This window comes from Triticum urartu, chromosome 7 (assembly GCF_003073215.2).
Source record: "Triticum urartu cultivar G1812 chromosome 7, Tu2.1, whole genome shotgun sequence".
Lineage (NCBI taxonomy): Eukaryota > Viridiplantae > Streptophyta > Magnoliopsida > Poales > Poaceae > Triticum > Triticum urartu.
Genome location: NC_053028.1, coordinates 32706608 through 32733319, shown reverse-complemented (window position 1 = coordinate 32733319; position 26712 = coordinate 32706608). Strand labels below are relative to the sequence as shown.

Below are 26712 nucleotides of genomic sequence, written 5' to 3'. Positions count from 1 at the left end.
GTACATGTTGTGGGCATTCTCTTTAGTTCTTGGTGGATTAGCTGAGTTACATAGTCCAGGATTTCTCATAACCCAAGCCCATGATTTACCACCAATAATTGCATAAGATACACATTACTGAGATATAACATTTTTCATCAAGGGACAAGCTAGACAAATTGACAGCTACATAGGCTTACATGTTCCTGGGCAGCACCAATCTGAGGTAGCTAAATTAGCTGATTTAGTCCATTGTACATGTTGTGGGCATTCTCTTTAGTTCTTGGTGGATTAGCTGAGTTACATAGTCCAGGATTTCTCATAACCCAAGCCCATGATTTACCACCAATAATTGCATAAGATACACATTACTGAGATATAACATTTTTCATCAAGGGACAAGCTAGACAAATTGACAGCTACATAGGCTTACATGTTCCTGGGCAGCACCAATCTGAGGTAGCTAGTGCGCGAGCCACACCATTACAAGCTTTAGGACAATAAACATAGAATATTTATCAAAGTAAAAAAGACAAGAGGAAGGAGAGATTTCTGAACATGATAGCATTAACACAAATATTTCATCTCTTTCTCCTACCACCAAAGCAAGCATGACAGACTGTTTATATGCAGAGATTCAGTTCGCCAAGCATCTCAGGCATGTGGAAATTGTGAAATACTCGTACTACTATCTTCAAGTCCTATTTATGTGGTGCTTCCTCAAAACAGGGAAAGTGTACTAAGAAAAACTGAAACGCTCCACGCCATACATAGGAGCATGTAAAATTGTCAATCTTGCAACATCATATCGTATGATCGAGTGAAACTAATTGTCGTATATTGAAAATAATCAGATATATACAGTGGCAGAGGATGGAGAATAATTGAGGTGGGGCAGACACGAAAGCATAATTTGTTTTTGATGAAAAGCTAAAGTAGCCAATACAAACTAAAATGCACACAAATAGTTTTCCATGTAAAAGAGTTACATATGCACAGTGAAATGTGACAAATGAATAAAGTCGGGAAGTTGCATGGCATAATAGAAAAGAATCGCCGCTAATTTTACAATATTAAGTCGTAAAACATTTCGGGCGGATCAATTCTATGCACAAACAAAAAAGGGACACTTTACAAACCTGTGGGCATAAGAAATCGTTCGAGCCACTGATCGCTTGCTGATCTATACCATATGGTATATGAACGGGAAGGGCTACCCCAGCGTACCGCACTCCTGCTGGCCGATGACCTCCCATGCCGCTGCTGACCGCCATACCCGCGCCATCCCTGCTAGGGGTTCATCGCCGTCAGTTCGTGTCGACCCGTGTGAACTGGAACGCGGATGAACGAACAAAGGAAATCAAACGTCCGTGGACTGTGGTCATGATCGGTGGCTACTTAGATACAGCCCAATAAAATGGCAGTGCTTGCGGCCCAATAGAACAGGGTTTTGTTTCGCAGGATTTGTTTAGCGATCAATCTAACTTGCATAGGTAAAACAGAGTAGCTGGAAATCAAGGTAGGGCGAGCGCCCAACCTTGCCCTACCGAGAGCTGCGCCTATACATATAGACTTACATAAAGTATCAAGTTCTTCAGATTCGTCTAAACATATTTAACGCCAAAGCAGAAGCAAGAAATTCATTACAAGACTATCAATGTGTTCACACAGCTTAACAGGTATCTCATACATGACATAGGTCATGGTGATGAATAATACCTGAATGGAGGTCGATGGAGCCCTTGAAGGCCTTGAGGCGGTCTACCATGCCCAGATAACCCCGAGCCTACCAACAATGCGCTGGACCAGGTTGACTGGCTCCCCAGGGATGGCTCCATGCCCATATCAAGTTAGACAAACTTGCCCTCCAAAAATGACAACCATGGCACAACTCTCAGATCTATTGCACACAAATGGCTCCTCTCAAACCTGAAAAAAATAGCAACTACCGTCACGGGCAAATGAAATCTCTCCCAAATCCTAATTTTGTAAGGTTACATACAAATAGCAGGAAACAAGGAAGCGTGAAGATATCGGAAATTGAATAATTCAAAGCTATGGATGACTTGCCTTTATTTTGCCAATATAACAACACTTAAATATTTAGATTGGTTACACGGAAAAATCATCAAGGTGGGAACCCTCTGCTGCCATTTGTTATTGTGCCACGGCTGATGTGCTGTCTCAATGTAGTTGAATTCAATCTACAAAAGACGAATAATAAAACAAGGATCTGACTGGAACTCTGCAATACTATGGCCGTCATCCAGATTTTCCATCCTTCCATGCTTAATTCATCAAGAATGCGGGAGTTATCATGAGGGGGAACACTGACAACAATTAGACCAATTGGAATCAAATATCTCCTCGGTATCCTTCTCTCTGAAGAAAAAAATTCTTCTCAGTATCCTTCAATAGCACAAGGTGACGTCCCTACTACAAAGGACACAAAGAAGATTGGATTAGGAAAAGAAAAGAAAATTAAACAAACCGGCTCAAACACTAACCAGATAGAAGTTCCTCCAGGAAGATGAACAATCCCTCTGTAGCGCAAGTGCGCACCACGATCCATTCCCTGAACAATCCCTTCATCCTACGACTGGTGTTCGGGATGGGCTTCGTTCTACAGATCGCGATGGCGGAGAGGCCTCAACGTTGCCGGAACTGGAGGCGTCGCCTCATGCCCACCATCGCCATGCGGGGAGGGGATCTCTCCGTCCTCACCAACCTCTTTGCCGTCTCCCTGGCTGCCTCGCCGGGGTAAGGGAAGGGGAGGATCCTGCGCGCTTTGGCTGGATCCATTCAGAAGAAGACGCGAAGACGGCGCGGCGGCGGCGTCGCCCGCAACCCCGATCCGTTCTCTCTGGATCGAAGAGGTTTCCTTTCCTTTCCGGAGACAGGACCGCAACGAGTACCCTATTGGGCTGTTTCTGCTAGGTTAGATAAATGGGTTGTCCAGCCCAGTTCACCAGAGGGCTCGGTTTTTTCCTCCGGAGCAGCAGCCCCTTAGGACAGCATATCTAACGGCCAGAAATGACCAAATCAGCAAAATGGACGGCCGAAAATCCAAATCGCTGTGAGGGCAGGGATTAGGTGCGGTTATACTGTCCTTAATAGATAGATGAGACATGCCATGCAACTTGTATAGCTATATCATGATTATGATGTGACGACATGATTTGTGTTGAATGATATGATGAGACTATTATGTGTATGATATGATGAGCATATTGCCAGTTTATGATATGATTAGAATACTGTATTAAATCTGTACAAAAACATTGCAAATACGTAGAAAAAAATATGTGAACATATAGTAGTAGCGCTCTTTAGCGCTGAATAGGAAAACGCTATTGCTAAGCCACTTAGCAGTAGCGCTGGTATAGATAGCGCTAGTGCTAAGTAGCTATAGCAGTAGCACGGGCAGAAACGCACTACTGCTACACGTTAGTTGTAGCGCTGTATCAGTAGCGTGGTGCCCCGCGCTAGTGATAGCTCTTAGATCTGCGCTACTGCTAGGCTTTTCTCTAGTAATGTCATCCTGTATTGTCGATGGTGTGTTTAGGCACTGGGATGGTTAGGGGTTCTCTTTGTGCTGTTTCGTGGAGGTACCATATTTTCCCCACCCCATTAGAATCTCACGTGTTTTTTGGGGGGTATGGTCGTTGTGCTCCACTCCAGAAGCCGGTGCATGTTGCGTGTGTGGCTCTATGTGGCATGGTGTCTCGCATGTGTGGAGGCAACGTGTATGACTTGGGCGGTGAAGAACGTCAGGGCACAAGGAGCGTCCCAACAAAAATGCCTTCAGCCGGCCATGGCTGCCTCAGAATCATGGAAGTGGGAGGACGACGAGCTGCTACATGACCAGCGTGTTGCACGACTTGCTCATGCCATCGCGCGCACAACGCGAGGATAACCGGAGTTGTCTTACTTACTATGCATGTCTCTAGCATGGTGCACAGCGTAACAGATAGTAGTTTGATTACAGTGAAATGTTTTTGTGCAAGATAGATGTTGAGCAAGCAATACTCCCTCACTTGTCTCTTGAAATACGATGGAGCAAGACCAGAGACTGTTGTCTATAAGAGTTGGTAGAAATGTGGGTTTGGTTTGATGCCAACTGCGGTTGTACGCACAATGAATCATCCTTCCAATCTACCATAGTACACTAGCATCAATGTACAACCTCACATTTTAAACTCATGATATCCTGATTAGTATATTTATATCAACCATAATGTAAGAACATGCATGCACCTTACCGGCAGTGACATGCCCCATTAAATCCCACCGTCACCGAGCCGCCTTTAAAATGTGTCCATCCATCCCCTGCCCCCTCAGACCTTCACCACTACAGACACACATACTCATGCTCAAGGCTATTCTAGTGGCGCAGATTGCACCAAATTGTTTTGATCCATTGACTGGCTTCATACAGATTCAGATTGATTCAATCCCTCTATTGTTTGCTGCAGTTTGAAGCCAGCTGGTTTGGTTTTCTCTTGTTGCTATGGTGGCTCCGGTTGAGCATGCGAGAAATGTGTGGCAGCCTAAACATATTGGATTAGCTAGAAATAGAGTTAAGAACCAATTTGGGAATTGGAGGCATCCGGAAAGTGTTGTGGAGAAAGTCCCAAACATACAGTAAAAAAAAATAGAAGAGCTTCATTCTAATGTTTTGGTTGATCTGTGATGAGTAGAGGCTGCAGCGGCGCCGCTGTATACTATAGGTCTATTTGAAAACTATTTTTTTTCTCCATGATTGTTAGGGTATACAGAGTCGTCATCTTTTGTGAATTTTTTCTTCTGGTTATGAAAGGAGAGATATAATTTGTTCCAAAAGTAAACAATTTTTTGCTTTGAACTTGAATTTGGGCTCATTGTTGTTCATAGGGTGTCTATTGGCTTCCCCAAAGATACATTGATTGAGAATTTCTAAAACTAAAGTCTGAAGCAAAGATCCAGCTTCATAGGTTCTTGCCATCATTCCAATGGATCACGGTGCCTTAACTCCATGTAGTTTGCTCCTTGGGCCTTGTTTAGTTAGATGGGATCAACTGGGATTTTGGTCACATCTATGTGGATCAGACCTCATGGGCACTATTCTCGGAGGCGGTCTTTTTCGCATTTGCTTGAGCTGGTTGTGAAAAAGATTTTAGTCTAGTCATCGTCGATTAACACAACGTCAAAAATCGTCTCGACCCGTGGAACGGTTCTCAACGAAGCGTCCCTGGCAAAGTCGAGTCCTTCTTGTCCATAGTGACATGACATGTTCTCTGAAAACTTGTGGTCGGTGTCCTATATGGGCAAATCAAGGTGGGTATCTCCTCTGAAAGGATCGATATGGTTGACTAGAGGGGGGGGGTGAATAGGCAACTACCAATTTTTAGCTTTTCTTTACCAAATTAAACTTTGCATCAAAGAAGGTTGTCTAGATGTGCAGCTAGGTGAGCAACCTATATGATGCAACAACAACAAGCACACAAGCAAGCAAGGGAACAAACACTAAAGAGCATGCACAAGTGAAGGTAAGAGATAACCAAGAGTGGATCCGGTGAAGACGAGGATGTGTTACCGAAGTTCCTTCCTTTTGAAGGGAAGTACGTCTCCGTTGGAGCGGTGTGGAGGCACAATGCTCCCCAAGAAGCCACTAGGGCCACCGTATTCTCCTCACGCCCTCACACAATGCGAGATGCCGTGATTCTACTATTGGTGCCCTTGAAGGCGGCGACCGAACCTTTACAAACAAGGTTGGGGCAAACTCCACAACTTTATCGGAGGCTCCCAACAAGACCACGAAGCTTCACCACAATGGAATATGGCTCCGAGGTGACCTCAACCGTCTAGGGTGCTCAAACACCCAAGAGTAACAAGATCCACTAAGGATGAGTGGGGGAATCAAAAATCTCTCGGTGGAAGTGTAGATCGGGGCCTTCTCAGCCACTCCTGAGCAAATCAACAAGTTTGGTTGGCTAGGGAGTGAGATCGGGCGAAAACGGAGCTTGGAGCAATAATGGAGCTTTAATGGTGGAAGAGATAGGTCAAAGGGGGGAAGAAGACATCCTTTTATAGTGGGGGAACAATCCACCCGTTACCCCCCACTCAGCCCCGCAGAGAGAGGTACTACCGCGGGGGCAGGGCGGTACTACCGCTCCATCTCAGCGGTACTGCCGCGCTACAGGAGAAGGGGCTGGGGCTGGGACCCAGAGCGGTACTACTGCGGAGGCAGGGCGGTACTACCGCTCGCAAGCAGCACTACCGCCACTACTACTGCAGCTAGTACCGTAAAACCCGACACGAGAAAATGCGCACTAGAGTCGAGGCGGTAGGAACACGGAGCCACAGCGGTACTGCGGCTGAGGCCACCAGCGGTACTACCGCTCCGAGGAGCGGTACTACCGCTTGCTGAGCTTCAGCCGTACTACCGCTATACTGCAGCTAGTGCCGTAAAACCCGACACGAGAAAATGCGCACTCGAGTCGAGGCGGTAGGAACACGGAGCCGCAGCGGTACTAGAGCTGAGGCCATAAAGCGGTACTACTGCTCCGAGGAGCGGTACTACCGCGCCGAGGAGCGGTACTACCGCTCCTAGGAGCGGTACTGCCGCTTAGTGAGCCTCAGCGGTACTACCGCTGTGGCCCGGTACTACCGCTGGGTCCAGGAAAAACCACAAAGGGAGAAGAGAGAAGCTCCATAGAGACGGAGAGAAAACGGTGGGAGAGAGAAGAACGTGTACGTGTTGATTCCACCCAAACCATACCGAAGCAGATCCCCTCTTGATAGTACGGTGACTACTACGAAACTTAGTCCACCAACAAAGTCACGAAGGAAGCTACACCGTCTTGAGTAGAGCGCCGAGGGGAAAAAATCATTGCGTGCCAAAGGATGAATATCTGAAAGAAACCAAAGCACCCGATTAGTCCGCAAATGCATTGTCATCAATCACCAAAACACCGTAGGGATAAATATGCCCTTACAATCTCCCCCCTTTTGGTGGATTGATGACAATACGGGATTTGCATAGAAAAGAGTAGACATAGAATGCAAGAGAACCCATGCCTCTAAAAATAGACAGGCTCCCCTAGATGTTGTGCACATTCGATAAGTGCTTTGGACTGCACGGCACACATGCTAGGATCACGGCTCCCCCTATATTTTAGAGACCAACAACCTAAGCAAGATATATGAAAACAATATATATGATAGGATAAGCATGCAAGCTATAAGATACTATAGGATAAGCATGCAAGCTATATATGATAGGATAAGCATGCATAGCACATAAATAAGATAACACAGGTAGCATATGTCTTACACCATATGTTTGGAACTTAGGTCTCACAAGCACAAAACCAAACAACGAGAAAGCAAACGAACGACACAAAGACACACTCGCAAGCACAAATCCCTAAACTCTCTCCCCCTTTGGCATCGAGACACCAAAAAGGGAGGGGCAGAGAGGGACACGAAGATTCCAGGTGATGGGCGAGGAAGGTCCTGAACATCACATCTCTGCATCTTCATCATGGGTTGAACAGTGCTCGGCATCGGAGTCGGTCCAGTGGCAGTTCTGATGAATCCAGTCCTCCTCTTCAGTGATCTGTCCCTCAGACCCACTGACAACTGTGGCTCCCAACTGACGCATGATCTCCTTGTGACGCGTCCTGGCATTCTTCTCCGCCACATGAGTCATATACTGACCATGGGACTCCATGCAGAAGAGCTTCTTCATCTTGCGCTTGAGCTTCTGGGCTCAAGATGGTTCTGCACTGGAGTGGCTAGCGTCCTCATCGTGGGCATCAGGAGCAGCCTCACCCTCAGTTCCCATGGCAGCAGCAGCAGCAGACGGGCCCCCCGTGGCAGCAGTAGCAGAAGGACCCCCTGTGTGAGGCGCTGACCAGTTGTCCTTCTTCCTCAGGAGCTTGATCTCATGTGACACCAACTCTCCAGTTTCTAGCAGCACTCTGGGATAAGTCTGTGCCCAGGCCCTCTCAATGAGCCTCATGATGAAGGGACCATAGATAGGACACTTGCGCTCAGACACGGCAGATACAAGTTCTGACCACATGACATGAGAGATATCCAGGCTTTCTCAAGTGTTTTCTTCCTTCTCATGCTGACAGAAAAGGAGCATGTCCACGAGGTAGGAGTGAACCTGATCCAGATTCCCAATGCGAGGGAAGAGAGTCTCACGGAATATGCGATGAAGAATGTCTAGATACGGACACAGCTCGTAGGTCTTCTTCTCAGTGACAGGGTGAACCTTCACAGTGCAGTAGGGCCAAAGAGCTTGCTTGTGGGTGGAAGTAGCATGGCGGTGAGGACGGAAACCGACAGGAGTCTCAAGCCCGTTATCCACCACATCAAGTAACTCCATGAACGCCCCCCACTTGACAGAAAGCCGCTTGCCATTGGTCATCCAAGTCAGAGTCCTGTCGCTATCTGTTCCAAGATGGACGGTGGCAAAGAATTGAGCCAACAAATCCGCATCAAAATCCTTGTTGAACTGCATGATCCTGAGAATGTTCAGCTGAGTGCACATCTGAAAGGCTTCTCCAAAGTACTCTGGATCCTTCTCCATAGCATCGGTGTCAATGGAGCGAACATCAACATAGAGATTCTTCTTGGCCTTGATCACATCAAAGTAGATGGCAAACTGAAAGCGGTTCCAGAACGGACGGTTGACCAAAGTGGGTTCTTGGTCCACCGTATAGGGGTTGCGGCGACGCTTCTCCCAAAACTCCTTGCTGGTCATCTCAGTCATAGGCTTCCCTTTTGGCTTGTTGGCGGCTCGCTTCGAGTGCTGAGGTGGTGGAGAAACAGTTGCAGAAGCACTTGCTGGAGGCGGTTGGGTGCTCGAGGAACCACCGGCAGGCTCTGAGGTCCGGTAGCGCTTGGAGGTGGCACGCCCGGGGTTGATGCGGCGACCTTGTTGCTCGGGTATGTCATCACCTGGAGCCAAACACAAAACGGAGGCAAAACAACCAGAAGAAACGAGCATAAGCCAACAAACACAACAAAAAGATCAAGGGAAGGTAGGAAAATGATGGAAATTGGCATGCAGCGGTAGTACCGTGATCAGCGCGCGGTAGTACCGCCCCAAAGGGAGCGGTAGTACCGCCCTAGGCCAAGAGGTAGTACCGCTCCAAGGGGAGCGGTAGTACGGCTTGAGGCGGATACACAGCAGTTTCAACGCGCGAGGCGGTGAGACAGTGGTTTCCTACTACCGTGGACAGATCCGGCACTACCGGCCTACCAAATTCAAAAATATTCCCGCCAAACATCAATCTAGATGATCTAGTTGCCTTCTCCAACCAACTCAAGCCTAGATTTAGCCAAAAATCTAGAGATGCAACCACCATTGCCCCTAAGCACAAGATCTAAAAGCAAGACCAAAATAGAGAAGGAACGTGGGAAATACCGGCATCCATGGAAAGAGGACGAGGTGGGGATTGACTCCACCGAAGGAAATGGGGAGGAACGCCCCGGAGGAGGAGATCCACCGGAGCCCTTCCGCGGCGGAACGGTGCTGGAGAGAGAGAGGCACGAGGGGGCGAGCGAATGGGTATGGGGGAGAAGAAACCTCCCCCTGCCCCGATAAAAAAACCTTCAGCCCCCGTCCCGCAGCGGTAGTACCGCGCTGGGGCGCGGTAGTACCGCTCATAGGCGGTAGTTCCGCTCTGGTGTGGCGGTAGTACCGCTTACACGGTAGTACCGTCCATCACCAGCTGTAGTACCGCTTATCAGCGGTAGTACCGCTCGCCAGCAGCGGCAGTACCGCCCAGCACACCGCGGCAACTAGACTACATGGCTTAGCTCAAAAAAACAGAAACCCGCAACAAAAAGCAAAGGAACACATCAGCAAGAGGCCAAGAAACCTCTCTTCAAGAGAGGGCGGTGGCCGAAGCCACCTATGTTTGAGTCAAGAGGTATGGCGCCGCGAAGATTTTAACCTTGGGCCCATGACCAAAACTCGTCTTTTGAGCACACGTTCCATCAGCAATGACTAAAGTGAAAGACTTGATCAATTTATGCATAATGGGGGGAGGGAGAGTTCATCGAGAGAACAACACTCCCCCTATGTCCATTCCTACACCTAAACTAGACACCAAATTGAGCGTGGTAGGGTGTGCACGGGTTCAAGCAACATTGCTCGAATCAATGATATTTAGCTCATGCCTTAACTCGCGAAATCTTGCTTCATCCAAGGGCTTCGTGAAAATATCTGCAAGATTGTCATGAGTGTTGACATAGTTGAGCTCGATCTCTCCTCGCCTAATGTGATCCCGGATGAAGTGATACCGAATCTCAATATGCTTCGTCTTGAAGTGTTGCACCGGGTTGAGAGAAATCTTGATGGCACTTTCATTGTCACACCAAAGAGGCACTTTGTCACAAGTGACACCGTAATCCTTTAAAGTTTGCCTCATCCATAAGAGTTGTGCACAACAACTACCGGCCGCAACATACTCCGCTTCGGTGGACGAGAGAGACACACAACTTTGCTTTTTGGAAGACCAACTTACCAACGAGCAACCAAGGAATTGACATCCTCCGGAAGTGGACTTCCTATCCACTTTGTCTCCCGCCCAATCGGAATCCGAGTACCCTACAAGCTTGAAGTTTGATCCTCTTGGGTACCATAAGCCAAAGTTTGGGGTATGAGCCAAATATCGAAAGATTCGTTTGACAGCCACATAGTGACTTTCCTTAGGTGCGGCTTGAAACCGTGCACAAATTCCCACACTCAACATGATGTCCGGTCTAGATGCACAAAGGTAAAGCAAGGATCCAATTATGGAGCGGTATACCTTTTGATCCACCACTTTACCATTGGGATCTAGATCAAGTTGGCACTTGGTGGGCATTGGGGTGGGAGCCGGCTTGACGTCACTTAGCTTGAATCTCTTGAGCATGTCTTGTGTGTATTTGGATTGATTGATGAAGGTTCCTTCTCTTCTTTGCTTCACTTCAAACCCTAGAAAGAACTTCAACTCCCCCATGGAGGACATCTCGAACTTTGAGGTCATGAGAGCGGCAAATTCCTCATTGAAAGCTTTGTTAGGAGAACCAAAGATAATATCATCAACATATAATTGGCACACAAACAACTCCCCTTTGACCTTCTTTGTAAAAAGAGTGGGGTCGATTATCCCAACTTCAAACCCACGGTCTTGTAACAACTCGGTAAGGTGGTCATACCACGCACGTGGGGCTTGTTTAAGGCCATAGAGTGCCTTATCGAGTTGATACACATGATCGGGAAAGTAGGGATCCTCGAACCCGGGGGGTTGCTTGACGTACACTAATTCATTAATGGGACCATTAAGAAAAGCACTCTTCACATCCATTTGATGTAACTTAAAGTTATGATGAGAAGCATATGCAATCAACATGCGAATGGATTCAAGACGAGCAACGGGAGCAAAGGTTTCACCGTAGTCGATACCCTCGACTTGGGAGTAGCCTTGTGCTACCAAACGAGCCTTGTTGCGAATGATAATCCCATGGGCATCTTGCTTGTTCTTGAATATCCACTTGGTTCCAATGACATTGTGGTTCCCCGTTGGCCTTGGCACCAATCTCCACACTTTGTTGCGCTCGAAGTTGTTGAGTTCTTCATGCATGGCATTGAGCCAATCCGGATCTTCGAGCGCCTCATAGACCTTGTGAGGTTCCACACAAGAGACAAACACGTGATGCTCACAATAATTTGCTAATTGTCTACGAGTGCTTACCCCCTTTCTTAAGCTTCCAAGCACGTTCGTCATGAGATGATCCTTGGTGGAGAGCTTGGAAGCAACTTTGGCGGCACGACGCTCTAATTCCTCCTCGTCGGTGAGTTGAGGAGCGGTTACTTGATCATCTTGAGCGTCGTCATGAACTTGTTCTTGGTCTTGAACTTGCTCGAGGGAGAGGACTTGACCTTGGGCATCACTTGGTGTGTCAACACCGTCTTGAGTATGATCTTGCCCTAGGTCTTGTTCATGAGGTTGAGGGCCTTCACTTTGTTCTTCGGAAGTGTGTGGGCCTTGGGTTGGTGATGGCTCCACTTGAGTGGGGCATTGTCCTTCTCCTTCGGCCACAAGGGGTTCCTCAATGGGTAGGATGAAACCAACACCCATTCTTCTTATGGCTTGAGGAGGAATTTCATCACCTACATCACAAGTGCCACTTTGCTCCACTTGGGAGCCGTTATTCTCATCAAACTCCACGTTACACGTCTCCTCAATAAGTCCCGTGGATTTATTGAGGACACGGTAAGCATGAGAGTTTGTAGCATAACCAACAAATATGCCCTCATACGCTCTAGCCTCAAATTTAGACAACTGAACACCTTTCTTGAGAATGAAACACTTACACCCGAATACCCGGAAGTACTTGAGGTTGGGCTTGTTACCGGTGAGTATCTCATAAGGAGTCTTGTTCAAACCCTTGCGGAGGTAGAGCCGATTTGATGCATGACACGCGGTGTTGATGGCTTCGGCCCAAAAGTTGTACGGAGACTTGAACTCCGCCATCATGGTCCTTGCCGCATCCATCAACGTCCGGTTCTTCCTCTCCGCAACACCGTTTTGTTGAGGGGTGTATGGTGCGGAATATTGATGCTTGATTCCCTCATCACTAAGAAACTCATCCAAGGTGTAGTTCTTGAACTCGGTGCCGTTGTCACTTCTTATTGTCAAGATCTTTGCATTGTGTTGACGTTGTGCTTCATTGGCGAAGTCAATGACGGTTTGTTGGGTCTCGCTCTTCCTCTTGAAGAAATACACCCACGTGTACCTTGAGTAGTCATCCACAATCACCAAACAATACTTTCTACCTCCAAGACTATCGAAGGATGGAGGCCCAAAGAGATCCATGTGAAGGAGCTCCAAAGGCCTCTTTGAATAAATGATAGTCGTGGGAGGGTGAGCCTTCTCATGTAGCTTTCCTTCGATACAGGCACTGCAAGCACGATCTTTAGCAAAACTAACATTCGTTAGTCCACGGACATGGTTCCCCTTTAGGAGACTTTGCAAAGATCTCATATTGACATGGGCTAGACGGCGATGCCAAAGCCATCCCACATCAACTTTAGCCATTAGGCATGTCGCGGTCTTAGTGGGTCGCTCCGAAAAGTTAATCACATATAGACCGTTCTCGACATGCCCAACAAAGGCTACTTTAAGAGTCTTGCTCCACAAGAGGGCCACGGTATCGATATCAAAGAAAGTGGCAAAGCCCATGATTGCAAGCTGACGAACGGAAAGTAAATTGTATGCAAGGGACTCAACAAGCATGACCTTCTCGATCGTGAGATCATGAGAGATGACCACCTTGCCAAGTCCCAATACCTTAGAAGATGAGGCGTCACCCCACTCGACATTGGTGGGCATAGATGGAACCTTGTGCACGTCCACCACCAAGTCCTTGCTTCCGGTCATATGATTTGTAACTCCGCTATCGAGCAACCATGATCCACCACCGGAAGCAAACACCTGCAAGAGATCAATGCTTGGTTTTAGGTACCCATTTTGTAATGGGTCCTTTGATGTTAGTAACAAGGGTCTTAGGAACCCAAATAGACCATTCAACGTGCTCATGAAGAGAACCAACAAATTTGGCATAAACATGCCCATCACTAGCACGGCACAACACATAAGAAGGATTAAAATCGCCGGCTTTGTTGGGTGTGGTGACATTGCCCTTCTTGACTTTGTTCCTCTTCTTCTTATCCTCGGGGACACTTTCTCCCGCCCTCACAAAGGTTTGCATGAGGGGAGGAGGACGTTAGGTCTTGTCATTCTTCTTCTTATTTTTGGAGTCGGGGACGTACCCAACCCCTTCCTTCGCCACACCTCCCTTTTGGTTGATCAAGAGATCATTGAGGTTCTTCTTGCCTTGTATGCAAGTCGCAAGGCCTCTCTCAAGTTGCTCCTTCAACTTAGCATTTTCCTCAACAAGATGTATATGCTCACAACACGGGTTAGTAGCATTTGCATTATCAATTAAAACCATATGAGGAAAAGTTGCTTTCTCCTTAGTTAGCTTCACTTGGAGTTGATCATGAGACTCCTTGAGACTAGCGTGAATACCCTTCAAGGCCTTGTGGGCCTTGTCAAGTATATCAAACTCCTCTTTGAGTCTAGCAAGATCAACCCCGAGTTTGGCCTTCTCGGAATTTAGCACACAAGAAACAACGAGGGCATGATCATAATCTTTCTCTAACTTAGCATGATCAACGTTGTATGACTCCTCAAGAGCCAAACGAAGACCACACTCTTCCTCAAGAGCATTGGAAAGATCCGAAATCTCATCGGCATAGTCACGACTATGCCTTCCATCTTTGAGATGGTGTCTTCGTGAGCCTCGATCATGTCATTGGCCTCACCAAGTTGTTCCAAGAGAGCACAAAGTGCTTCTTGGATTTTCCCTTGAGTTTGCCCATAAAGGCCTCAAACTCGTTAGCCTCCACATTAACTCCCTCAACTTCATTAATGCTCTCCGATGGGGAAGGATGATTAATGATGGTAGTTTTGATGTTGGAGGTTACCTTGTTGGTGGCTTTTGCCATGAGGCACTTGGCGTTGATGCTCTCGTTGGGTGAGTCGAAGAGAGACACTCGTGATGTTGTGGCAATGGCGACGGAGGCCATGGCAACCGACTCATCATCTTCATCATCGTCATCATCCTCATTGTACTCTTCTTGCACAACCAAGGCCTTGGGAGGAGTCTTCTTGGTGAAGTTGTTCTTGTTGGGGAACGACTTGGCCTTGTCCTTTCGGAATGAGTTTGCCACCATTGTCTTCCCTCTTCTCATACGGGCATTCCGCAACGAAATGACTCACGTTGCCGCAATTGTAGCAAGTCCTTACACGTTGCTTGCCCCTCATGCCACTCGAGGTTGTTTTTGCTAAAGTTGTTCCTCGAGTTTTTCTGCTCCAAAATTGCCTTGAAGCAAGTGCCATGTGTTCATGATATGCATACTTTGTATCTTCGGGGTTGCTCTCCTCCTTCTTCCTCTTCTTCTTCTTCCACGGTGAGCTTGGCCTTCAAAGCAAGGTTAGGCTTCTTTGCCCGTTGAGAACGAGCACCGCATTGTCGGCGGTTGTCCAAAATGTTCATGGCCACAAACTCATCCAACACTCTTGAGGTCAAAGTGTGGAAGTCCGGTCTTTGGCGATGACGGAGGACATGGCCTTGTGGTAGGGCATCATTGCCTTGAGGAATTTGCGCTTGATCCATTGTCATCCGTGTCCTTGCTCCGTGATCTCGTAGTGAGACCGCGAGTTTGGTGACTCTCCTGATAAGCTCACGAGGTTCTTCATCTTCCTTCATTGCAAACTCATCGGCCTCATCTTGTACCACTTCATAGTTGGAGCGTTGAATGCTTGCGCTTCCTCGGTAGAGAGACACACACAATGCCATGCATCCTTGGCCAAGGCGAAGGGACGAAGATGAGGTAGGTCTTCGGGTGGAATTGCATCTTGAATGATGAAGAGAGCATTCTCATTGAATTGATTGTCCGCGGCTTCTCGAGGAGTGAAGTTGCTTGGATCATGTGGGTAGAAACCTTCTTCAATGATTCTCCAAAGGTTAGTGTTCACATGATTTAAATGACGTTTAAAGCGGTGAACCCAAGAATCAAAATCCTCATTTTTCACAATCTTAGGGAGGAGGACCGGCATGATTCAAATGAGTAGAAGGAACCGGTCCACCATACACAAGTGGTGGTTCCACATGGGCAAAGATGCCGGTGCCATTCTTGCCACTAGAAGAAGGAGCATTTTCACTACTAGCTTCCCCCTTGTCGGGATAGCATCCGACACCTTGTTGGTGGGATCCCCCACTTTCAACGGTGCGGTGGATAGTTTGAGCCCCTCAAGAAATTTAGTAAACATGTTTTCAACTTCGGTCGTCATGGAGGTTTTCAATGTCTCCAAGGCTACATTGAACTCCTCACGAGAGACCAAAGTTCCCCCATCGCCCGTAGACGAGATAGGATTCACACCGGAGTGTTCCTCCGCTCCGTCTACGGTACCAACCATACTCTTTGGACGGTGAAGTCCTTAATAAAGAGACGAGGCTCTGATACCAATTGAAAGGATCGATATGGTTGACTAGAGGGGGGGGGGTGAATAGGCAACTACCAATTTTTAGCTTTTCTTTACCAAATTAAACTTTGCATCAAAGAAGGTTGTCTATATGTGCAGTAGGTGAGCAACCTATATGATGCAACAACAACAAGCACACAAGCAAGCAAGGGAACAAACACTAAAGAGCATGCACAAGTGAAGGTAAGAGATAACCAAGAGTGGATCCGGTGAAGACGAGGATGTGTTACCGAAGTTCCTTCCCTTTTGAAGGGAAGTACGTCTCCGTTGGAGCGGTGTGGAGGCACAATGCTCCCCAAGAAGCCACTAGGGCCACCGTATTCTCCTCACGCCCTCACACAATGCGAGATGCCGTGATTCCACTATTGGTGCCCTTGAAGGCGGCGACCGAACCTTTACAAACAAGGTTGGGGCAAACTCCACAACTTTATCGGAGGCTCCCAACAAGACCACGAAGCTTCACCACAATGGAATATGGCTCCGAGGTGACCTCAACCGTCTAGGGTGCTCAAACACCCAAGAGTAACAAGATCCACTAAGGATGAGTGGGGGAATCAAAAATCTCTCGGTGGAAGTGTAGATCGGGACCTTCTCAGCCACTCCTGAGCAAATCAACAAGTTTGGTTGGCTAGGGAGTGAGATCGGGCGAAAACGGAGCTTGGAGCAATAATGGAGCTTTAATGGTGGAAGAGATAGGTCAAAGGGGGGAAGAAGACATCCTTTTATAGTGGGGGAACAATCCACCCGTTACCCCCCACTCAGCCCCGCAGAGAGCGGTACTACCGCGGGGGCAGGGCGGTACTACCGCTCCAAAGCGGTACTACCGCTCCATCTCAGCGGTACTGCCGCGCTACAGGAGAAGGGGCTGGGGCTGGGACCCAGAGCGGTACTACTGCGGAGGCAGGGCGGTACTACCGCTCGCAAGCAGCACTACCGCCACTACTACTGCAGCTAGTACCGTAAAACCCGACACGAGAAAATGCGCACTAGAGTAGAGGCGGTAGGAACACGGAGCCACAGCGGTACTGCGGCTGAGGCCACCAGCGGTACTACCGCTCCGAGGAGCGGTACTACCGCTTGCTGAGCTTCAGCCGTACTACCGCTATACTGCAGCTAGTGCCGTAAAACCCGAAACGAGAAAATGCGCACTCGAGTCGAGGCGGTAGGAACACGGAGCCGCAGCGGTACTACAGCTGAGGCCATAAAGCGGTACTACTGCTCCGAGGAGCGGTACTGCCGCTTAGTGAGCCTCAGCGGTACTACCACTGTGGCCCGGTACTACCGCTGGGTCCAGGAAAAACCACAAAGGGAGAAGAGAGAAGCTCCATAGAGACGGAGAGAAAACGGTGGGAGAGAGAAGAACGTGTACGTGTTGATTCCACCCAAACCATACCGAAGCAGATCCCCTCTTGATAGTACGGTGACTACTACGAAACTTAGTCCACCAACAAAGTTACGAAGGAAGCTACACCGTCTTGAGTAGAGCGCCGAGGGGAAAAAAATCATTGCGTGCCAAAGGATGAATATCTGAAAGAAACCAAAGCACCCGATTAGTCCGCAAATGCATTGTCATCAATCACCAAAACACCGTAGGGATAAATATGCCCTTACATCCTCTTTCGATGATGCCTCTGCCCCGCCCTGTTCCATGGTGAGCATCTGATGTCCACGCTCTCCCTGTTCAGTAGTAATAATATTCGTATTTAAGTGTTTATATTAAGGGCCCTAGTTTAAGTGTCCCCCCCCCCCCGCCACAAAAAAAAATTCAGGACCAACCCTGCTCCAGGCATATGGATGCAACTACAAGAACAACAACAACAACAACTTAGAATCGATGCTACGACCCAGTTCTTTTCGTGCAGGATTCTGCAAAGTCAAGATTCTGGAAAATGCTCACAAAATATGTCCGCCAATTCTTTTCTGTGATGCAGTTTGAGGTTGTGGATTGATTTGTGTGCTAAAATCTCTGTACTGCCCTTAAAAAAGTGTTTGAATTTTTAACACTTTGTTGTTTCGAGCAATATTTGGTGGAATATGAGCACGCAAGCTAGTTCTAAATGTTACGATTATAGAGGGAGTCTACTAAAAATAGAAGGACTAATTTCTAGCTATGAGACTGACATAAATAGCATCACATGTTGTGGCCATGGTACCATCATCTTCTGATGGTGCATCATTGGCGCCCATGGGGCAATGTGTTGATTTAATCGCAGCTTCTCTACAGGCACATCCATAAAAAGGAATGAGTCGTATTATCCCAATTAGCTTTAGCTACAATGGCTTTCTCCAAATGAAACATCTAGCCATCAACACATACATACATCATCTATTCATCAACACATAACAAAATTACCAAGCACCAAGTAATAGTACCAAATTATCCTGATGGTGTGTTGGTGATTCTAGAGTTCCCGGATATTTTGAGTATGACATTGAAGATCTTATATGTGACACCATATGGTTTGAACCGCTGAAGAGTGGAAGCTCTACAAAAATTTCAAGTGCTATGCACGGTCTTGTAGGCCTCATTTGGTTATGCGGGATCCCCCCCCCCCCCGGTATCCCCGATAAAATCCAGGGCTCATGACCCACGCGATGAATCAGCCCGTGGAAAACCAACTGATCATTTGGCGTGTGGGTTCAGTTGAGATGGATTTAACAACCACCTGTGGAAATGGTAATATTTTTTCGATTCTCCCACATGACCCACTGCATGCCACCGCGTGTGCAGCTTGTGAGGATAACTGGAGTTATCTTACGTATAATGCATGTCTCTAGCATGGTCTTGACATACACCCCAATAGTATATAGTATGAATGATCTTCCCAATCTACCATAGTACTAGTAATAATGTATAATCTCACAATTTAAACTCATGGTACCCTGATTTAGACATTTATATCGGCCAACTGATAAGAACATGCATTGCCCCTTATGGTTGGTGACATGCTCCTTCAACTCCCACTTTCACTGAACTGCCTTTAAAATGCGCCCCATTTCCCCGCCCTCGCCCCCTCTCCACTCAAGAGTGACATACTCACCCTTAAGGCTATTATAGTGGCTAGGATTGCTCAAAATCATTATCAGCCATTGATCGGTCTCTTGTAGGCTGAGAACAACTCGACACCTCGCTGTTTTCTTCAAGTGATTCTATTGTTTGCTACAGTGTGAAGTAGTTTCACTTAGTTTTCTCCTGTTGCGACGAAGGCTTACAGTTAGTACATAAGAAATGTGTTGTGACTGTGTAAACTTGTTGGATTAGCTAAAATTAGAGTTCGGATCAAACTGGGAGTTGGAGGCATCTAGAAAGTTTTATCAAGATTGCCAGACTGACCTTGTGATAAAAAAATATTTTAAAAATCTTCACTTGACTGCTTTTATTAATTGAGAAACAGTTTTTAAACCCATCCATATATTAATTAATAAATCCATCCATTTGTATATCTTTTCCCTATATCCCTAATAATAAAGCACGGATTGACTCCGTGAGTTCATCGTCACAATACGCTTCTTCCCGTAAGTTTGCGCTTTCACTTTAAATTTAAAACATATTCAAGGTGATTCTAAATTTTGTTTAGACTGTTTTCGAAAACTCCACCTGTCGTATCAAATATTCAACCCGCGGTCCACAAGCACACAGAAGCACGGGTTCTCCTCGCCTCCCGATCCCAGCCGCCATGAGGCGATCCCGGCGACGCTCGATCCGGTGCTGCGAGCTAGGTTCGAGCAGCCACCTCTCCGGCCTCCCCGCCGGCGGCGCGCCGACGCGCCGGTCACGCCTCTTCTCCTCCCCTTCCCTCCTCTGCTCTTGCCCCCTTCTCCTCCACCCAATTTTTTTCAGTCCGTCTCAATTCGCTCGATCCACCCCTCCTGAGCGGCGGACAGTGGAGATGATGAACAGGCCGCGGACGCCAGTCGAAGGCCTTGAGAAGGACTGCGCGGTTGGACTCGAGAGCAGCTGCACTAGAGGACACCATGGTCTTGGCATTGCTGCCCCGCACGAGAAGAGGAGGGTTCCCTCCGCCGCCGCCGAGCCCGCATCCGTCCTCTCCGCGGTGCCCGTCCTCGCTCCGCCGTTGCCAAATCGTACGAGATCGGCAGGATCCGCTGCATCTTGCGCGCCGCCGCCGGTGCTTCACCTGTTGCCGGCCTCCTTCCAGTTCCCTTCGTCGCCGAGGACGAGCACGCCAAGTTCCCATGCCTTTTCCAGCGGTCATTATGACGAGTTGTTCCCCAACTGAAGGAACAGATCAAGGCCATGGGATCCAGCCGGTGAGAGTCCCTTGACCGCATCACCTTGCTGAACACATGGTGGGGGGCGGCATGGACGAGCTGCTCGTCGGCATCCATCCCCTGCACCCAGCCCCCGCCAACCATGGCCGCCCATCACCCTCGACGGCGCGCGCCTCCAGCATCCCGAGAATCAGCGCAAACCTCCCTGGGAGAGCTCCTCCTATCTCCAGAGGAGGCGCATGAGCCGAGCCCAGCCATCACGCGCCCGTGGCCAACAACAACCTCCAGGTCGCATCAGCGTTCGGTGGCATGGGCATGCTCTCCACTGATTGATTTTTGTATGGAAGATTTTTCTGAGTGGGGGTCAGGCAACGCCCATGGGTGCTGTGTAGGAGTACATGTTCAAGACAATCAACAGCTTCTTTGATGACTTCCTCACCTAATGGAGAGATACAATTTTGGGACAGTGAATAGATGTCTAATAGGTTTGTTGGCTACTTCTGAATGTTCATAATTTGTAAAACCATTCAAATTTACTATGATTTTGCTTGAACAGGGGCACCGCCGCATGAGGAATGACACTTTCTGGCTAGCAGTGGCGACGACCACCACTGGACACGAGGGATCAACATGCTGACTGAACGAGCTCGTCCTCGGAGTTAACTTCCACTACTTTCACTGATTTGGACTCACTTCTCTTCAGTCCAAATATTTGGACTCTCAGTTAACTTCCTGCTTTTCAAAAGTTAATTTAGTTCCACCATTTGAAATTCTTCAGCAACAGTTAGTCGTCGGCCATGAGGCGGTTAGAGAACATGGTGACTGTAGCATAAGCTACACAGCCGGTTTTTGCTCCGATCACCTGCCTTGCTACTTGTGCGTGATTATGATCTGATTTGTATGCAACTCTGACATGTGAAAATGATGAAGCTGCCAGCTGGTTCTTTGCATGTTCCAGAGTGTGTTCGTTTAATTTTGATAGAAATTTGGTTCTCAGTTCTTGGATGCATAGCTCATCTACTGTAGCAGTTATCTTTTGTTAACTGCAACAGGTAACTTCATTGTTACTGTAGTGGGTTCCTATTATAAATTGAGAAAAAAATAACTGATGCAGTTAGCTGTGAGATGCAGTTCTCTTTGGAAATTGATGGTCCCGTTAGCTTTAGGAAAAACCAGAAAGTTTAATTTGCATTTTACAAAACAATTCATCTTTTATGGTCCAGTTAGCTTTAGAAAAAACTAAGGGACGTTCTGCAGTTTGTTTTTCTTTTGATGAGAAAATGTAGTAGTTAGATGAGCACTCCCGCCATGGTTGTAGGAGGAGAGAAATGTAGTAGTTAGGAGTTTATTTGTCTTTGTTGCTTCGGGCCACAAGAGAATAACTGAAAAATTGTTGTAGCAGTTAACATGTAAAAATGTCACAGTTAATGTGTGAGAGAAAAAAGTTACTGTGTTACAGAAAAAGGAAAATATTTGTTGTACCAGAAGTTAACTATTCAATTTACCAGCAGTTTTTTTTGCAGGGGTAATTTAGCAGCAAAATTAGCATCTTTTTCCTTCAGTCCACTTTTCGTGTGCGTTCAGTCATGTATTGCCGTCTCTATTTGGCATGATTTGCAGCGAGTTTCTTTGGTGTCTATTTTTATTCCAGTGCCTTGTTCTTTCTGGCAAGACAGTGTTTGTGCTAATGCCTATGGTAGATTAGCATGTATTATGATTAAGAACTACAATTGATCAGCATATTGAGTAAGCAAGATGGTCGGCAATCAAACTGAGTGCTAGCATTAAGCTTGAATCCTGGTCGTTCCTTCTCCCCTTCTCTGTTTTGCTATAGTCTGAATATTCTGAATTTTGAATACTTGCAGGTACCTTCTGAACTGAACTTTGAACACTTGCATGTAGATTCTGAACTGAAGTTTGAAGGCATGCAGGCAAATTTATTTCAAGCATCGGGTTTTCTTGGGACCCGACACCGATGAGGTCGGAGACGATGGTTCATGGCGGAGGCCGTCGACAACGGCCAGGACACAAGGTTGCCGGTCTACAATCTGCTCCAGCATGCTTCGTATGTTGTCCTTCTCCCCCTCTGCTTTTTCCGTACTTCTCTCACCTTCGTTTCTTTTTATTTTACAGAAAAAAACCAGCACGTCGCCCTCGCGCGAGTGTTGAATCAGTCGTGTGAAAATTATATGTGACATTTCTATGCCCAATATGTGCCGGGGCGCCGCCGCTGCTCCGTGCCTGCCACAACATCAACCGCCACTAGCCCTCATGTTTCTGCATTGTCTGCACCAAGGGCGTGGTAGCCCGTGCAGCCACCTCAAGCGTCCTTCATCGCCCATGCCTATGTCCCCTGTGTGACGCGGGATCCGCCTCATCAGGCGAGGAAACCGGCACCTCGGCTGCCATCTCACACATGTCGGCATGCACCTGGGTGTGCGGTGAGAACAATGCATTTTCCCAATAGGACATCTTTCTTTAGCAAACTTTATGTTTTTACAAGGATAGTTTGCAAGATAGTGATACTATCGTACGTATTGTAGTGTCTACTGGTGACATAGTTTTTAGTAGCCATGGTGACATCAGGTGATCCTTATGAGCAGAACTACCATGACAAGCATAGGGGTCAATAGAATCTAGAAAGTTGCATTTTATTTGCTCTATTAAAAATGGATTCAATTTCAATGAAAATCGTTAACTGGGCTCCCATGATTGCGGTGGTGTATTATTCTGCAAAAAGTAGTTTTGTCGCCTTTTAATGTTTTCATTCACATATGTGGTCATATATGTTGCCTCACATGATGCGAGTTATCAACCATGTAGACGTAGTTCTTATCTTTCTTTTCATCACACTTTTGGCCAATTAATTAGCTTTCGTTGCATCATACACACATCTGGATAATGAATAAAATGATGTACCTTTTGGATTACTTCTTCACCAACATATGTTCCACTCTACATTTGTCTTTTGGATTACTTCTTCACCAATTTATGTTCCACTCTACATTTATATCAGGAAAAACAGTTGTCTATAGGGACCTTGTATATAGTGGTTTTAGTAGGCATGGGTGTTTGCATTTTTCTATTTTCTACCAGTTGCAACGCACGGGCCCTTTTGCTAGGTATGTAGAAAGCTTTGGTATTAGTAACTGAAGTATTCACAGTGCAGGCATTGGAATACTGATGTATTAAATTACTATAGTTTCAAAAAAATATGTTGTATCTGTTTGGCTATGGCAAGTATCAATGTGAATTTTTTATTCTTGCAGTTGCTACACTGGTATTTTAAGTTATTTTTATTGCAGAAATAATATTCAATTTAGAGACACAGACATAGCAGAGGCGACCATGTTGTATCCAAGGTGGCATCCCCACATCATTCAAATTCCTTTTCTCTGTGATGCATAGATGAACTTAATTTGGCAGGTGTAGAGTGGTCGGCAGAGGATATTACTATTGTGGCATGGGTTAACTTCATATATACAAGTGCAGTGTTACCTTTAGAAATTTCATGGAAGTATTTGCTGGTGTTTTCTCGCTCCTGATTGTAGTCAATCCTTACGAAGGATGGTGTATGGACTGGCAGCCGTCACGTTCACCTCAACAAGTTTATTTTTTGAAGTTTTAATCATTGCCTTGCGTAGGTGCGGTTCAATGATAACTCGCCTAAGGATTGACCACGTTTGAATGCGCAGATGACGTGGATCTGTGGGGTCTTTAGCCATGTTTATCAGACTAGCAGCGTGTGATTTTTTCTCCCGTTGCAACGCACGGGCTTTTTTGCTAGTCTATCCCTAATAATAAAGTACGGATTGACTCCGTGAGTTCACCATCACAATACGCTTTCGCCCAGTCATAATACGTTTTTACAATTCGTATAGACAAAATCATAATATAAACGAGGTGGTACTAATTAGCTCTAGCTAGATTGGTTGGTTGATTCGTGTCAACAGGCGCTCTCTTCCGAAAGTCCACCGATTACGTGGCCTCGACCTCATTGCTATCAGCAGCGGCGGCAAGCATGCAACGGCAAGAGGAGTCCAGCGAGGACATTGTGATCGTGGGAGCCGGGCTCGCCGCTGCGCTCGGGCTGCACATGAAAGGGGTGAGGAGCGTGGTGCTGGAGTCGTCCCCGGCGCTCCGGGCCTTAGGGTTCGCCTTCGCCACCTGGCCCAACGCCTTCCGCGCGCTCGATGCCCTCGGCATCGGCGACCAGATCAGGAAGCTCCACCTGCACATCCAAGGGCTGCGCGTCATGTCGGCGTCCACGGGTGAGATAGCGAAGGAAGTGGACTTTAGGGACGAGTTCCGCTGCGTCAGGCGGGATGTGCTGATGTAGGTCCTGGCGGCGGAGTTGCCGACAGGCACCATCCGCTACTCCTCCAGGATCGTGTCCATCGACGACGGCGCCAAGATGCTCCACCTCGCCTGGCAAGCATGCAACGGCAAGAGGAGTCCAGCGAGGACATCGTGATCGTGGGAGCCGGGCTCGCCCCCGCGCTCGGGCTGCACATGAAAGGGGTGAGGAGCGTGGTGCTGGAGTCGTCCCCGGCGCTCCGGGCCTCGGGGTTCGCCTTCGCCACCTGGCCCAACGCCTTCTGCGCGCTCGATGCCCTCGGCATCGGCGACCAGATCAGAAAGCTCCACCTGCACATCCAAGGGCTGCGCGTCATGTCGGCGTCCACGGGTGAGATAGCGAAGGAAGTGGACTTCAGGGACGAGTTCCGCTGCGTCAGGCGTGATGTGCTGCTGTAGGTCCTGGTGGCGGAGTTGCCGACGGACACCATCCGCTACTCCTCCAAGATCGTGTCCATCGACGACGGCGCCAAGATGCTCCACCTCGCCGACGGCTTGACTCTCCGGGCAAAGGTGCTGGTCGGCTGCGACGGGATCAACTCCGTCTCCGTGGTGGCCAGATGGCTGGGGCTCACCAAGCCGTCGCACCCCGGGCGCTCCGCCACGCGGGGCCTCGCGCGTTACCCCCGACGGCCATGGTTTCCCGGCCAAGTTCTTGTTGGCCGGCGTGGCCTGGGTACTTGGGCGGCAGAACGGCTCGTGGTGGCACGGCGGCACGATGGTGCATGCGACGCGGCCTTGGCCCATCGCAGTGGTGCCAAGAACGCGATGCTCGCGGCCAGGTAGGCCAAGGCGCGTGGGCTGTTCGGGAACGCGGTTGCCGTTGGTGCATGGTGGTGACGGTCAGGAGCGGTGCAGTAGCGACTCCTGCAGACAGACGTGTGATGCTTGAGACAGCGCACGGGAGGCGGAGGCATGCGAGTGAGAGCCGGCGACGCACATCAGATGGCAATGGCATTGAGGCTCGGCACCGGCACACCAGCGGCAGCCAGCAACGCAGCGAGCGGCTGCATCGAGCCGTGATGCGAAAACCAGCATTCCAGCAGTTGCCTGACAGCCCGAGCATGCACTGCTGCGGAGCCAAAGCACGGCGGCGAGTGCAACCTGTTCGGGAACGGCTGCACGCTGGCTAACACTCGAGGCAGCTCCCAAACAGTAATATTTCTACATATATTACACACGTATTCTATTTGTTTCTCTTCACAATTTTTTAATTTCATCGTACATATAGCAATGTATGTATATGCACAGTGCCAATGCATATGATAACAATGCAAATCCCTCCCATTGCATGTTGTATTTTTTATATGGATTACATAGTTCTGCAAGTGCACATATATATGCCAACAAAGCTAGCTTATACTGGATTTTATTACTATTGTGCTCAAGCTACAGTATGAAGCTTTAATTAGTACTTAATTACTCTTCTTGCTATGCTTGCAGAGGTAGAGGAATCATGCCTCATATGCAGAGTTACGCCTCATATGCAGAGTTACGTATACTTAAGAATCAGGTGCAATTTCATCGTATTTTTATTACTTTCTACGGCTTCTTCTCCGAGTGCATATTTAGTGTATATATGTAGAACAATGACATCTATGCTGATATGTGTATGCAACTCTCCTTATTTTGTTAGTTTCTACAAGGGTCTGTCACAATTTTGTTTTATTTGTCTGGGGTGATTTATTTCCCACTGCTTGTAATTTGTGGTAGAGAAATTGAGAGGGAGGCCCCACTAGGAGAGTTTGCAGTTTGTGTGTTGATGTTGCTTGCGGTGGTGAATGGAAAGCCGGTCGTGTAGCCGTCTGTTGCGTAGTTATGTGCCGATATTGCTCGCGGTGGTGAATCGGAAGGCCGTCCGTATAGCCGCCTGTTGCGTACCATGGTGGCAGTGGTCAGCCCTGTGAGGAGGAAAGAGAAGATTGGCATGTCGATCAGTGGGTAGCAAGAGTTTCGCGCTGATCACGTGCCCCTCAAGCACAGGCACGCGAAGATAGACGACAATAAGATTGATCATACGGTTACGGCTAAAAGTGTAAGTGGTCAG

General features: G+C 47.8%; 1 long non-coding RNA gene and 2 pseudogenes across 3 annotated transcripts; 2 read left to right on the top strand and 1 right to left on the bottom strand.

The window, feature by feature from the left end:
- Positions 1-1019: 1019 nt before the first annotated feature.
- LOC125522663 lies at positions 1020-2737 on the bottom strand. Of its 3 annotated transcripts, none has more exons than XR_007289912.1 (3): positions 2487-2737; positions 1699-2415; positions 1020-1310 (listed from the first exon to the last, which is right to left on the bottom strand). It is a non-coding gene; the product is annotated as an uncharacterized LOC125522663 (long non-coding RNA). The 3 variants fall into 3 exon arrangements; XR_007289911.1 differs by having other exon boundaries at positions 1699-2361; XR_007289913.1 differs by having other exon boundaries at positions 1020-1266; positions 1699-2737.
- Positions 2738-24330: 21593 nt separating this feature from the next.
- Positions 24331-24738, top strand: LOC125518248 (annotated as a pseudogene).
- An 8-nt stretch (positions 24739-24746) lies between these two features.
- LOC125518247 lies at positions 24747-25688 on the top strand (annotated as a pseudogene).
- Positions 25689-26712: the final 1024 nt, after the last annotated feature.